The following is a 12,495-nucleotide window of genomic DNA, read 5'->3' as shown; positions in this document are numbered from 1 at the left end:
TATACAAGTAACTCTTTCAGCTCGACTTCAGAAAAATAAGTGACCCAGCCAAAAAATGGGCCAAAGAACTAAACAGACATTTCTCCAAAGAAGACATACAGATGGCTAACAAACACATGAAAAGATGCTCAACATCACTCTTTATCAGAGAAATGCAAATCAAAACCACAATGAGGTACCATCTCACGCCAGTCAGAATAGCTGCTATCCAAAAGTCTACAAGCAACAAATGCTGAAGAGGGTGGGCGGAAAAGGGAACCCTCTTACACTGCTGGTGGGAATGCAAACTAGTACAGCCACTATGGAGAACAGTGTGGAGATTCCTTAAAAATTGGACATAGAACTGCCTTATGACCCAGCAATCCCAATGCTGGGCATACACACCAAGAAAACCAGAATTGAAAGAGACATGTGTGTCCCAGTGTTCATTGCAGCACTGTTTATAATAGCCAGGACATGGAAGCAACCTAGATGTCCATCAGCAGACGAATGGATAAGAAAGCTGTGGTACATATACATTCAGCCATTAAAAAGAATACATTTGAATCAGTCCTAATAAGGTGGATGAAACTGGACCCTATTATACAGAGTGAAGTAAGCCAGAAAGAAAAAACAACAATACAGTATGCTAACACACATATATATGGAATTTAGAAAGATGATAACGATAACCCTATACGTGAGACAGCAAAAGAGACACAGATGTATAGAACAGCCTTTTGGACTCTGTGGGAGAGGGAGAGGGTGGGATGCTTTGGGAGAATGGCATTGAAACATGTATAATATCATATGTGAAATGAATCCCCAGTCCAGGTTCAATGCATGATACAGGATGCTCAGGGCTGGTGCACTCACTGGGATGACCCAGAGGGATAGTATGGGGAGGGAGGTGGGAGTGGGGTTCAGGATGGGGAACCCCTGTACTCCCGTGGTGGATTCACGTGTGGCGAAACCAATACAATATTGTAATTAGCCTCCAATTACAATAGATAAATTTATATTAAAAATAAATTACTGTCATCACCCACACAAAAGGTAAAAATATAAATAAATAAATAAAAGGATCATATATTATGATCAAGTGGGGTTTATTCCAGGGATACAAGGATTTTTCAACATATGCATATCAAATAATGTGATATAATATACCGTATTAACAAATTGAAATGTAAAAGTCATATGATCTGCTCAGTAGATACAGAGAAAACTTTCAGTGAAATTCAACATCCAGTTTTGATAATAATTCTCAAAGAGGGAACCAAATTCAACATTTGTTGTTGTTCTGTTACTAAGTCTTATTCAATTCTTTGCAGCTCCAGGGAGTGCAGCACACCAGGATTCCCTGTCCTTCACTATCTCACAGAAACTTGCACAAACTCCTGTCCATTGAGTCAGAGATACCATCCAACCATCTCATCCTCTGTCACCCACTTCTCTTCCTGCCCTTGATCTTTCCCAGCATCAGGGTCTTTCCAAAGGTATCATTTCTTTATTTAAGGTAGCCAAAGTATTGGAGCTTCAGTTTTAGCATCAGTCCTTCCAATGAATATTTACGGTTTATTTCCTTTAGGATTGACTGGTTTGATATCCTTGATGTCCACAGGACTCTCAAGAGTCTTCTTTAGCTTCACAGTGCAGAATTATCAATTCTTTAGTGCTCAGCAGTTTTATGGCCCAGTTCTTACATCACTGCATGACTTGAAAAAACTATCTCTGACTATATGAACCTAAAGCGATGTCTCTACTTTTTATACACTGTCTAGGTTTCTCATAACTTTTCTTCCAAGGAGAAAACATCTTTTAATTTCATGGCTTCAGTCACCATACACAGTGGTTTTGAAGCACAAGAAAATAAAATCTGTCACTGTTGCCACTGTTTTCTCCACCTACTTGCCATGAACTGATAGGACTTACATGGTCTTGAATGTTGAATTTAAGCCAGCGTTTTCTCTCTCTTCTTTCATCCTCATCAAGAGGTTCTTTAGTTCCTCTCAACTTTCTGGCATTAGAAACCTATAATCTGTGCATCTTAGGTTCTTTATATTTTCCCCAATAATCTTGATTCCAGCTTGTGCTTCATCTTGCCCAGTATTTCACATGATGTTTTCTGCATATAAGTTAAATAAGCAAGGTGACAATATACAGCCTTGATGTATCATTTTCCGATTTTGAAACAGTCTGCGGTTCCCTGTCTGGTTCTAACTGCTGCTTCTTGACCTCCACCCACATTTCTCAGGAGACAGGTAAAGTGGTCTGGTATTCCCATCTCTTTAAGAACGTTCTACATTTTGTTGTGATACAGTCAAAGGCTTTGACATAGTTAATGAAGCAGAAGTAGATTTTTTTCTGAAATTTCTTTGCTTTCTAAATGATCCAGTGAATGCTGGCAATTCAATCTCTGATTCCTCTGCTTTTTCTAAACCCAGTTTGTATGTCTGGAAGTTCTCAGTTCATATTCTGCTGAGGCCTAGCTTGAAGGATTCCAAGCATTAACTTACCAGTGTGTCAAATGAGCACAAGCACACTGTAGTTCAAACATTCTTTGGCATTGCCTTTCTTTGGAATTAGACAATTGACATTTTCCAGTTCTGTGGCTACTTCTGAGTTTTCCCAAGTTGATGGCATATTGAGTGCAACACTCTAACAGCATCATCTTTTAGGATTTGTAATAGCTCAGTTGGAATTCCATAAACTTGAGTATATATTGTTCTTTGTAATGCTTCCTAAGGTACACCTGACTTAGCACTCCAGGATGTCTGGCTATAGATGAGTGACCACACCATCATGGTTATCCCCATCATTAGGATAGAACTCTTTTGTATAGTTCTTCCTTGTATTCTTGCCAGCTCTTCTAAATTTCTTCTGCTTCTGTTATGTCCTTATCATTTCAGCCCTTTATCATGCCCATCCTTGATGAATGTTCCCTTGATATTGCTAAGTTTCTTAAAGGGATCTCTAGCCTTTCCCATTCTATTGTTTTCCTCAATTTCTTTGCACTGTTCACTTAAGGAGGTTTTCTCATTTCTCCGTGCTTTTCTCTGGAACTCTGCATTCAGTTGGCTATATCGTTCCCTTTCTCCCCAAACGTTCATTTCTCTTCTCCCCTAAGCTATTTGTAAAGTATTCTGAGACAACCATTTTGCCTTCTTGTGTTTCTTTTTCTTAGGGATGGTTTTGGGTCACTGCTTCCTATACAACGTCGTGAAATTCTTTACATGGTCCCTCTGGCACTCTGTTTACCATTTCTAATTACTTGATTAATCACCTCCACTGTGTAGTCGAAAGGTATTTGAGCATCTTACCTGCATGGCCTAGCGGTTTTCCCTACTTTCTTCAATTTAAGCCTTAAATTTTCCAATAACATGGTCATGACCTGAACCACAATCAGTTCCAGATTTTCTTCTGTTAACTGTATAGAGCTTCTCCATCTTAGGCAGCAAATAATGTAGGCAATCTAATTTTGGTTTTGACCATGTGGTGATATAAATGTGTAGAGTCATCTCTTGTGTTCTTGTTTGTTGAGGGTGGTTCTATGACCAGTGTGTTCTCTTGGAAAAAAATTTGTTAGCTTTTGTCCTGCTTCATTTTGTACTCCAAGGCCAAAATTCCCTGCTTACTTCAAGTTTTTCTTGACTTTTACTTTTGCATCCCAATCCCCTATGATGAAAAGAATGTCTCTTTTTGGGGGAGGGGCAGGGTATTAGTCCTAGAATGTCTCATAGGTCTTTATAGGACCATTGGCATTAGTAGTTGGGGAATACACTTGGATTACTATGATACTGAATTTTTTATCTTGTAATTAAACTGAGATCATTTTATCACTTATGAAATTGCAGCCAAATACTGCATTTCAGACTGTTTTGTTAACTCTGAGGCCTACTTAAAGGCTGTTTATAACAAACCTACTGCTAACATGGTGAAAAATTAAAACACTTCATCTGAAATCAGGAACAAGACAAGGGAGTCAACTCTCACCACTCTTATTCCTCATAGTTGTGGAAGTTGTGGTTCTAGCCACAGCAATCAGAAAAGAGAAAGAAACAGAATCCTGATAGTAAAAGAAGTAAAACCCTCTGTTTGCAGATGACATTTTTTCCCTTTTCGCCGCAAACCTAAATGGTGCCACCAGAAAATTAGTAGCACTAATCAATGAATACACTAAAGCAGCAGAATACAAGCGTAATAACACACAAATCAATGCACTGATATACATTCAGAAATCTAAGATCATGGCATCCAGTCCCATCATTTCATGGCAAACAGATGGGGGGAAACAGTGGAACTAGTGACTGATTTTATTTTTCTGGGCTCCAAAATCACTGCAGATGGTGATTGCAGCCATGAAATTAAAAGATGCTTACTCCTTGGAGGTAAAGTTATGACCAAGCTAGACAGCATATTAAAAAGCAGAGACATTACTTTGTCCACAAAGGTCCGTCTAGTCAAGGCTCTGGTTTTTCCAGTGGTTATGTATGGATGTGAGAGTTGGACTGTGAAGAAGGCTGAGCGCCAAATAATTGATGCTTTAGAACTGTGGTGTTGGAGAAGACTCTTGAGAGTCCCTTGCACTGCAAGGAGATCCAACCAGTCCAACCTAAAGAAAATCAGTCCTCGGTGTTCATTGGAAGGACTGACGCTAAAGCTGAAACTCCAACACTTTGGCTACCTCATGTGAAGAGTTGACTGATTTGAAAACCCCTGATGCTGGGAATGATTGAAGGCAGGAGGAGAAGGGGACGACAGAGGATGAGAAGGTTGGATGGCACCACCAACTCAATGGATATTGGTTTGGGTGAACTCCGGGAGTTGGTGATGACCAGGGAGGCCAGGCATGCTGCAGTTCATGGGGTCGCAAAGAGTCAGATACGACTGAGCGACTGAACTGAACTGAACCTCCTGACTAGTGAGCCACAGAAGCCAATGAGTAAGTTCACTGGGGGTGTCTGGGAATGATTTTCCTCCATGATTAGAGAGGAGTACCTTGAGGCCTCTTTCCTCCTTACTTTCCCTTTTCATTTGAATGCTGGCATGTTAGTATGTGGTGTATGGAGCTGTGAGAACTGTTTGAAATCATGAGGCAATGTAGCAGAAGTGAAAAGCCAAAGATGTATAGAAAAGTAGAGCAAAATGATGGAAAGTGATACTTGGTGAATTTTTGGACCAACTGAAACAATCTAAGGTACACCTACTTCTAATCTTGTTAGGTGAGCGACTGTTTAAGTCTTCGTTACAGCTAAAAGATACTGAGCCTCCTCAAGACAGTCACTGGCCTTCAATTATTAACTGAGTGAACAGAGGGTGCTTGATGAATATATATGAATGCCTCCACTTGGGGGGCATTCCGTGGTATATCTGCTGCCCTGTGAGGTTCTGTGTCTACAGGGTAGAAACTATACAAGTGTCCTTTTGGTTCCAGGAGCACAAAAAACCCTTTCCTGCCTCTGGGGGCTCTATACTTTTGATAGCTGGGTCAGGGCAGGCCTCTCTGGAGGGGTGATATTTAAGTAAGCCCCAGAGAATGGGAAGGCAGGGGCCATGCAAATGTGGGGGGAGGTAGTCAAGGGTGAAGGCACAGAAAGTGCAAAGGCCCTGAGGAGTGTTTGAGCTTGGAAAGTCATGTTCACTGCTGCCTAGTATGCCTCTTGGCCCACAGTGTGCACTTAATATTTGTGGAATGAATGAAAAAAGGAAGGGAGGGAGAAAAAGAGGGAAGGTGAGTTTCTCAAAGCAGTCCTCGGAGGACACAGCTTTTTCTCTTTTGCCCAAACGAAGCAGAAAATTACCCATCATGGGCAACAGATGCTGTCTCTTTCATGCCTTTCAGCTCCCCCACTCTCCGCCCCTCAGCCTGGCTGAGCCTTTCATTCTCTGCAAGGATGGATGTTGGTGGCTGCCTGGCCAATCCAGTCCCTGTTTAAACAACGTAATTTATTTTTCTGGGAGGAAATGAGCAAAGGAGAAAAAACTGTCTCAGCAGCTTCCCTCCCAGGCCTGGTGGTTACAGTGCCCAGGTGGATTTATCAATGGTGGGGAGGTGGAGACAAATAACCTGCTAAAATGGAAATATTAACAACACTGTCAGCTGGAACAGCCAAAGCACCCTGTCCTGTCGTGGCATTTCACACTGCTCAGGTGTCCACAGCCTGGGCTAATGAGGCCCACCCATCAGGCCAGGGGAGATGCTGGAGCCCAGAATTTCTCATTAATGGGCTGAGGCTGCTGCTTCAGACACTGGTAGGAGTTTTCAGGGGAGCTTGCCATATGAGGGTGGTGTATCCTAGTTTTCTTTGGTGGACTCCACTCTCTGCTTATCAGCTCAGGGGTGTGGAACAGCAGTGTTTGAAATTCCTAAGTCCACCTCCTTCCTACCAGGTGTTTGCAGCAAAACACATAGCAGTTTGCATGTACCAGCTGTGTGACTTTAAGTAAATTAACCTCTCTGAGTCTCAAACATGTCCTCTATAAAATGAGAGGGGATAGTACCCACTTTGTGGGGGGAGGGGTTAGAGGATTAAATAAAATGATGACATCAGTAATCAAGAGTAGTGGGTAAGGCCTGGGATTAGGTAGGGTGGCAGTTACAGCCCCACCACCTGCCTGCTGGCTGTGATGGAGACTGCTGGCTGGCTCCCTGCATTTGTTCTTCCCTTCTCTCTCATAAAATGCTCCCATATTTGTTTCTTTCCTTGCTAGGCAGGAGTGGCTGAGAATAAAGTCTACATCTTCCAGCTCCCTTTGTGGCAAGGTGTGATTTTCTGACTCAACAATCTGGCCAAATGGATTTGAGCAGCAGTCATGCTGACCCGTGTCAGCTGTGCTCTTAAAGGGAAGAGGAGTCAGTCCCTCTTCCCTCCCCCTTAACTTTCCTGGTGCAGGGGCAGTGCAGAGGTTGAGGGGGTGAGAGGGCAGCTTAGACTGTGTGGTAAGAGCAGTACTTGGATTGGAAGAGCAACAAAGACAGAAGCGGCCTGGGTCCCTGGTGCTGTCCCAGCTCTATGGGCAGCGAATGAGACAGAGACAGCTCTCGATTGTTTAAGCTGCTGGTCGGCATCCCGGGCAACACAAACCCCACTGCACAAAACCTGGCCTCGCTGGGGACTACCTCATCCACTCCCATAGCCTGGATTCAGTGATACACTGCTCCTGTGGACTTTGCCGAAACAAGACATTGAGGTGAGTTTTCATTATGTGGGCACTCCCCCCCCACCCCTTATTTAAGGTATTTTATTAGGTTCTTGCAAATTTAGCTCAAATGAATACTTTTATACTTCTGAATTTTTAGTAATGATTTTCACCTTAAAATCCATTTCCTTGATATTAATACAGCTGCATCTGCTTTCATTGTTAGTATACACACAAATACTTTTTCTGTATTTTTCAACTGTTCTATGTATTATGAATCTTTCACATTCAGCCAGCTTAAAAAAAATCAAAGGTCAGAAAATCACTGACTTTGAAATTTTCCTTCATTCCCATATATTGTGATGAAACTTGGTTTTATTTTTATATCAGATTACTTTGTGTTTTCTATTTGTCATACGTCTCCTGTTTTCTTTTATAACTTCTCTGCCATATAAAAAAAAATGTATTTATCTTTGGTTGTGTTGGTCTTCATTGCCATGAGGCTTTTCTCTACTTGAAGGTGGCAGGGGCTACTTTTAGTTGTAGTGTTCAGGCTTCTCGTTGCAGTGACTTCCTTTTTTGTTAATATAAATTCATTTATTTTAATTGGAGGCAAATTACTTTACAATATTGTAGTGGTTTTGCCATACATTGGCATGAATCAGCCACGGGTATACATCTCTCCCAATCCTCATCCCCGCTCCTACCTCCTTCCCCATCCCATCCCTCTGGGTCATCCCAGTGCACCAGCCCAGAGCACCCAGTTTCAGGCATCGAACCTGGACTGGTGATCTGTTTGACACATGGTAATATACATGTTTCAATGCTAGTCTCCCAAATCATCCCACCCTCGCCTTCTCCCACAGAGTCCAAAATACTGTTCTATACGTCCATGCCTCTTTTGGTGTATCGCATGCAGGGTTATCGTGCAGTCGCTTCTATTGTTGTCCAGCACGGACTCAGGCCAAGTGGACACAGAGGTTAAGCCTCCGGTGTTCTAGAACACAGGCTCCGTAGTTGTGATGCATGGGCTCAGCTGCTCCATGGTATGTGGGATCCTCCTGGATCAGGGATCGAACCAGTGTCTCCGGCATCAGTAGGTGAATTCTTTACCACTGAGCCACCAGGGAAATCCCCTCTTCTTTGCTTTATTTTTAATTGGATTCTTTGTTTATTCAGACTTTCCCCTTTGTTCTGTGCAGATTCAGACTCCTGTGTTCTTTCTCTGCTGGCTTCCCTGGAAAGAGACCCTCCTCTAAGTTTCTGAAGATGGGTTTAGCTTTCTCCCTCACTCCCGCATCCCCCACAGTCACAGGGAGTATTAACCACGCCGGCTTTGGGTCACTGAGGGCAAACTCTGCACAGTTCTTCTGCTGCCCTTCTTGGTATCTGTTCTCTGAAGGTGTGACAGATAAAAGGCAGCTCAGAGAGGGCTGACACTGGCTGAAGGCCACACAGCCAACAATGGCAGAGCAGGGATTTACGGCAAAATGTGCTCTCCTGGTCACCTGTTTCTGTGAGAGCCAGGTGGCTGTAGGGTGAGCTGAGGGAGGCACCCGAAACATAAAATTGAAAGAGGCACCTCCGGGACTTCCCTGCAGGCACAGTGGTTAAGACTCTGTGCCTCCACTGCAGGGGGCATGGGTTCAATCTCTGGTTGGAGAACTAAGATATCAATAAAAAAAGAACTCTTGTATTCAGCTTTCCTCATAACTCAGTAGATAAAGAATCCACCTGCAATGCAGGAGACGCCAGTTCCTGGGTTGGGAAGATTCCTGGGTTGGAAGATCCCCTGGAGAAGGGATAGGCTACCCACGTCAGGATTCTTGGGCTTCTCTGGTGGCTCAGCCGGTAAAGAATCTGCCTGCAATGCTGGAGACCTTGGTTTGAACCCTGGGTTGGGAAGATCCCCTGGAAAGGGAAATGCCACCCCCTCCAGTATTCTGGCCTGGAGAATTCCACGCACTGTATAATCTATGGGATCACAAAGAGTCGGACACAACTGAGAGACTCCACTTCACTTCACTTTAGTTTATAAAGAGGCATCTCTGTCAGCTCTACCTCCTCCTGGCTCACTAAGGGAGGGCGACCCTAGACTAGGCGACCCTAGTTCTTGAAGAATGAGTGACTGTGAAAAATTTAGGGGTGTGATTTTTGACTGTTGTCATGATATGGGGGGGCACTACACATGGGGGCAGATGCTTGCTTCATCGCATGCCTTAGGCTTGAATGATTTTCAAATGTTCTGCCAGATAGTTAAATAAGTACAAACCCATTCATAATAACCTGGGTTGTTCATAAAAACCTTTATCTGCACTTTGTCACCTATATTTAATAAAAGTTTTCCAGGGCTGCAATTATTGTATAGACTGGAGAAGTCTATACTTTTTCTTATTCAGAGCCTAACCATGGGCTGCTCTGCAGTTTGTGGCAATCACATGATGGCCACAGTATATCGATGGCTTTGCGAATGGCTGCGGCTGCACACTTGCGTCCTCCTGCATTTGCCAGGCTGAATCCTCAGTGATGGCACATTTGGGTGCAAGGCTGTGTGCTCGTACATTTACCTACTGGAACACATGCTATTGTGAGTATAAATACATGTGTTCTCAGTCGTGTCCAGCTTTTTGTGATCCTATAGACCCCAGGCTCCTCTGTCCACAGGATTCTCCAGGCAGGAATACCAGAGTGGGTTGCCATGGCCTCCTTCAAGGGAGCTTCCTGACCCAGGGATCAAACCTGTGTCTCTTATGTCTCCTGCGTTAGCAGGTGGATTCTTTAGCACTACCGCCACCTGAGGAACCCTTGAGCATAAATGACTTTCTCTTATTTCTTAAAAAAAATTATTTTAATGTGGATCATTTTTTTTCTCCCTGTTATTTTTATTGTCTTACTCTTATTTTTGCAACATAGTTTTATTTTTTTATAAATGTATTCATTTTATTTGGGGGCTAATTACTTTACAAGATTGTTGTGGTTTTGCCATACATTGACATGAATCAGCCACGGGTGTACATGTGTTCCCCATCCTGAACACCCTTCCCACATCCCTCCCCATCCCATCCCTTTGTGTCATCCCAGTGCACCAGCCCTGAGCACCCTGTCTCATGCATCAAACCTGGACTGGCAATCTATTTCACATATGACAACATATATGTTTCAATGCTATTCTCTGAAATCATCCCACCCTCACCTTTTCCCACAGAGTCCTAAAGACACACACACGTGTGTGTGTGTTTAAAGTGTTTGAACCAACCACTTGTTTTGGTTTTCTAATGTGTGATACCTGTTACTTAGATTCCTAAGGTCAGTCTCTCAGTTGTCTCTGAGTCTTGGCAACCCCACAGATTGTGTAGCTCTCCAGGCTCCTCTGTCCATGGGATTTTCCAGGCAGGAATACTAGGGTGGGTTGCTGTTTCTTTCTCCATGTTACTTAGATTACTAAGCCCTTCCAAACTAGATAATCATTCTGCACACCTGTCACTTAAATGGAACCCAGGAATGCAGAATGCAAAAGTGAGAGTCTACACTGGGGGCTCCCCTCCACCCTTCAGTGTCGAAATCTGACCAGATATCTGCTTGCCCCCACCAGCACGCAGACCCCTAGGCCTCATCTCACTTCTCCCACCATCAGATCTCATGGCTTGTGCTCTGAAAAAAATCAGAGTGTCTTCTTTTCAGACCCTTACATATGTTCCTCGAATTCAGAACAAGCTTCTGAAGATATGGAAGGATGTCCCACCTCACTCCCACAGACAGAAATGTCTATTTCAAACAACAAAAGCATCTGTCACCTATTCCATCCACAAAGGAAGCAAAAACAAACTTCATGAGGCATGTACATTCTGACTCAAAACCTCCCAGGCAAGGAATGGAGCATGATGAGCTACACACATACACAACACACACACACACACACACACACACACACACACACACACACGCACGCGCGAACTTGGGTACAAAGGTGTCATAGTGCAGCACTGTCTGCTACACAAATCCTCTAGAAGCACCATAAAAACATCCATGCACAAAGGATCTGTTACATACCCAGTAGACCATCCAGACCACCACAGAGCATCATGGAGTCGCTAAGACAAGTCGTGAGTCAGACCTCAGGGCACTCAACGTGGAACAAATTCCACTTTCATGTTTAAACACACAAGCACCCATCTGTTTCTAAAAGGATACCTAAGAGTATAGTACTGACACAGCCAAGCGAGGGGATGCAGAGAGAGTGGGAGAAAGATTGACGGATTTCATGCAATGAAAATGAATATTGGGACTTGCCTTGTGGCTCAGTGGCTAGGAATCTGTGCTCTGAACGCAAGGCGCTTGGGGATCCATCCCTAGTCAGGGAACTGGATCCCAGGTGCTGCAACTCAGACCCAGCACACCCAAATAAATAAAAATAAGAAATACTTAACAACGACAAGAGAAGTGAATGTTTTCCCATGTCCACATGTCAGTCTCAGTACTGAGAAATGTGGAATAAAAAGACACCTTGGGATAAAACTGTAGCTGGCATTCCAGCATCCACCCCTGAAGAGCAGTTGTTTTGACCACTGTGTAGTAAGCAAATCCTTTGGGGTATTGCTTAGAACCCTTTGGGGTTTAAACCTGCTGCTGACTCCTGTGAACACCCTTCACAAAACTTCAAAAACTTCTCCTCTTTAAAAGTGCAGAGGTTGGTAAAGTGACCCCAAAGAAACGATACATCACGACACTATCTCTCAGATCCCCTCCACCTTAAAAAGCTTGGAAATGGCCATGTGGGGGTACTTGTTTTCGCATTTAGGAGGACAATAATCTATTTCATGGAGCAATGAAACTGCTCCATTAATGTGGCAAAGAATGAAACTTTTTTTTCCTTTTTGCCATTCTAAACCTCCTTCTTGGATGTTATTTTGGTTCATATATATGTATATGTATATCCTTTGGGATATGTCTTCAAGTCCATACTAAACACAGGAGTGCAGGGGATCAATTTACTTTTTAAAATTTACAGCCAATCTTGGAAGACTGGACTAATCCTATTAAAAAGGGCAGGTCAACACTGCACTGTGAGTGAGCCACCTCTGAAATACCAAGTTGAGGATTACTTCTGTATATAAAAGCAATCACGGGTATTTCTTGGCTGTGAGGTGTTTAAGACTCTGGCACTATCATTTTGGGACCTTGAGTTTGATCTCTGGTCAGCGTACTAAGATCTTGCAAAAATTCCATGGACTGCTCCAGGCCAGAACACTGGAGTGGGTTCCCTTCTCCCAGGGATCTTTCCAACCCAGGGATTGAACCCAGGTCTCCCACATTGCAGGTGGATTATTTCCCACCTGAGCCACAAGAGAGGCCCGAGAATACTTCAGTGGGTAG

The sequence above is a fragment of the Budorcas taxicolor genome, chromosome Y (genome assembly GCF_023091745.1).
Source record: "Budorcas taxicolor isolate Tak-1 chromosome Y, Takin1.1, whole genome shotgun sequence".
Classification (NCBI taxonomy): Eukaryota; Metazoa; Chordata; class Mammalia; order Artiodactyla; family Bovidae; genus Budorcas; species Budorcas taxicolor.
Note: the sequence above shows the minus strand (reverse complement) of the source record.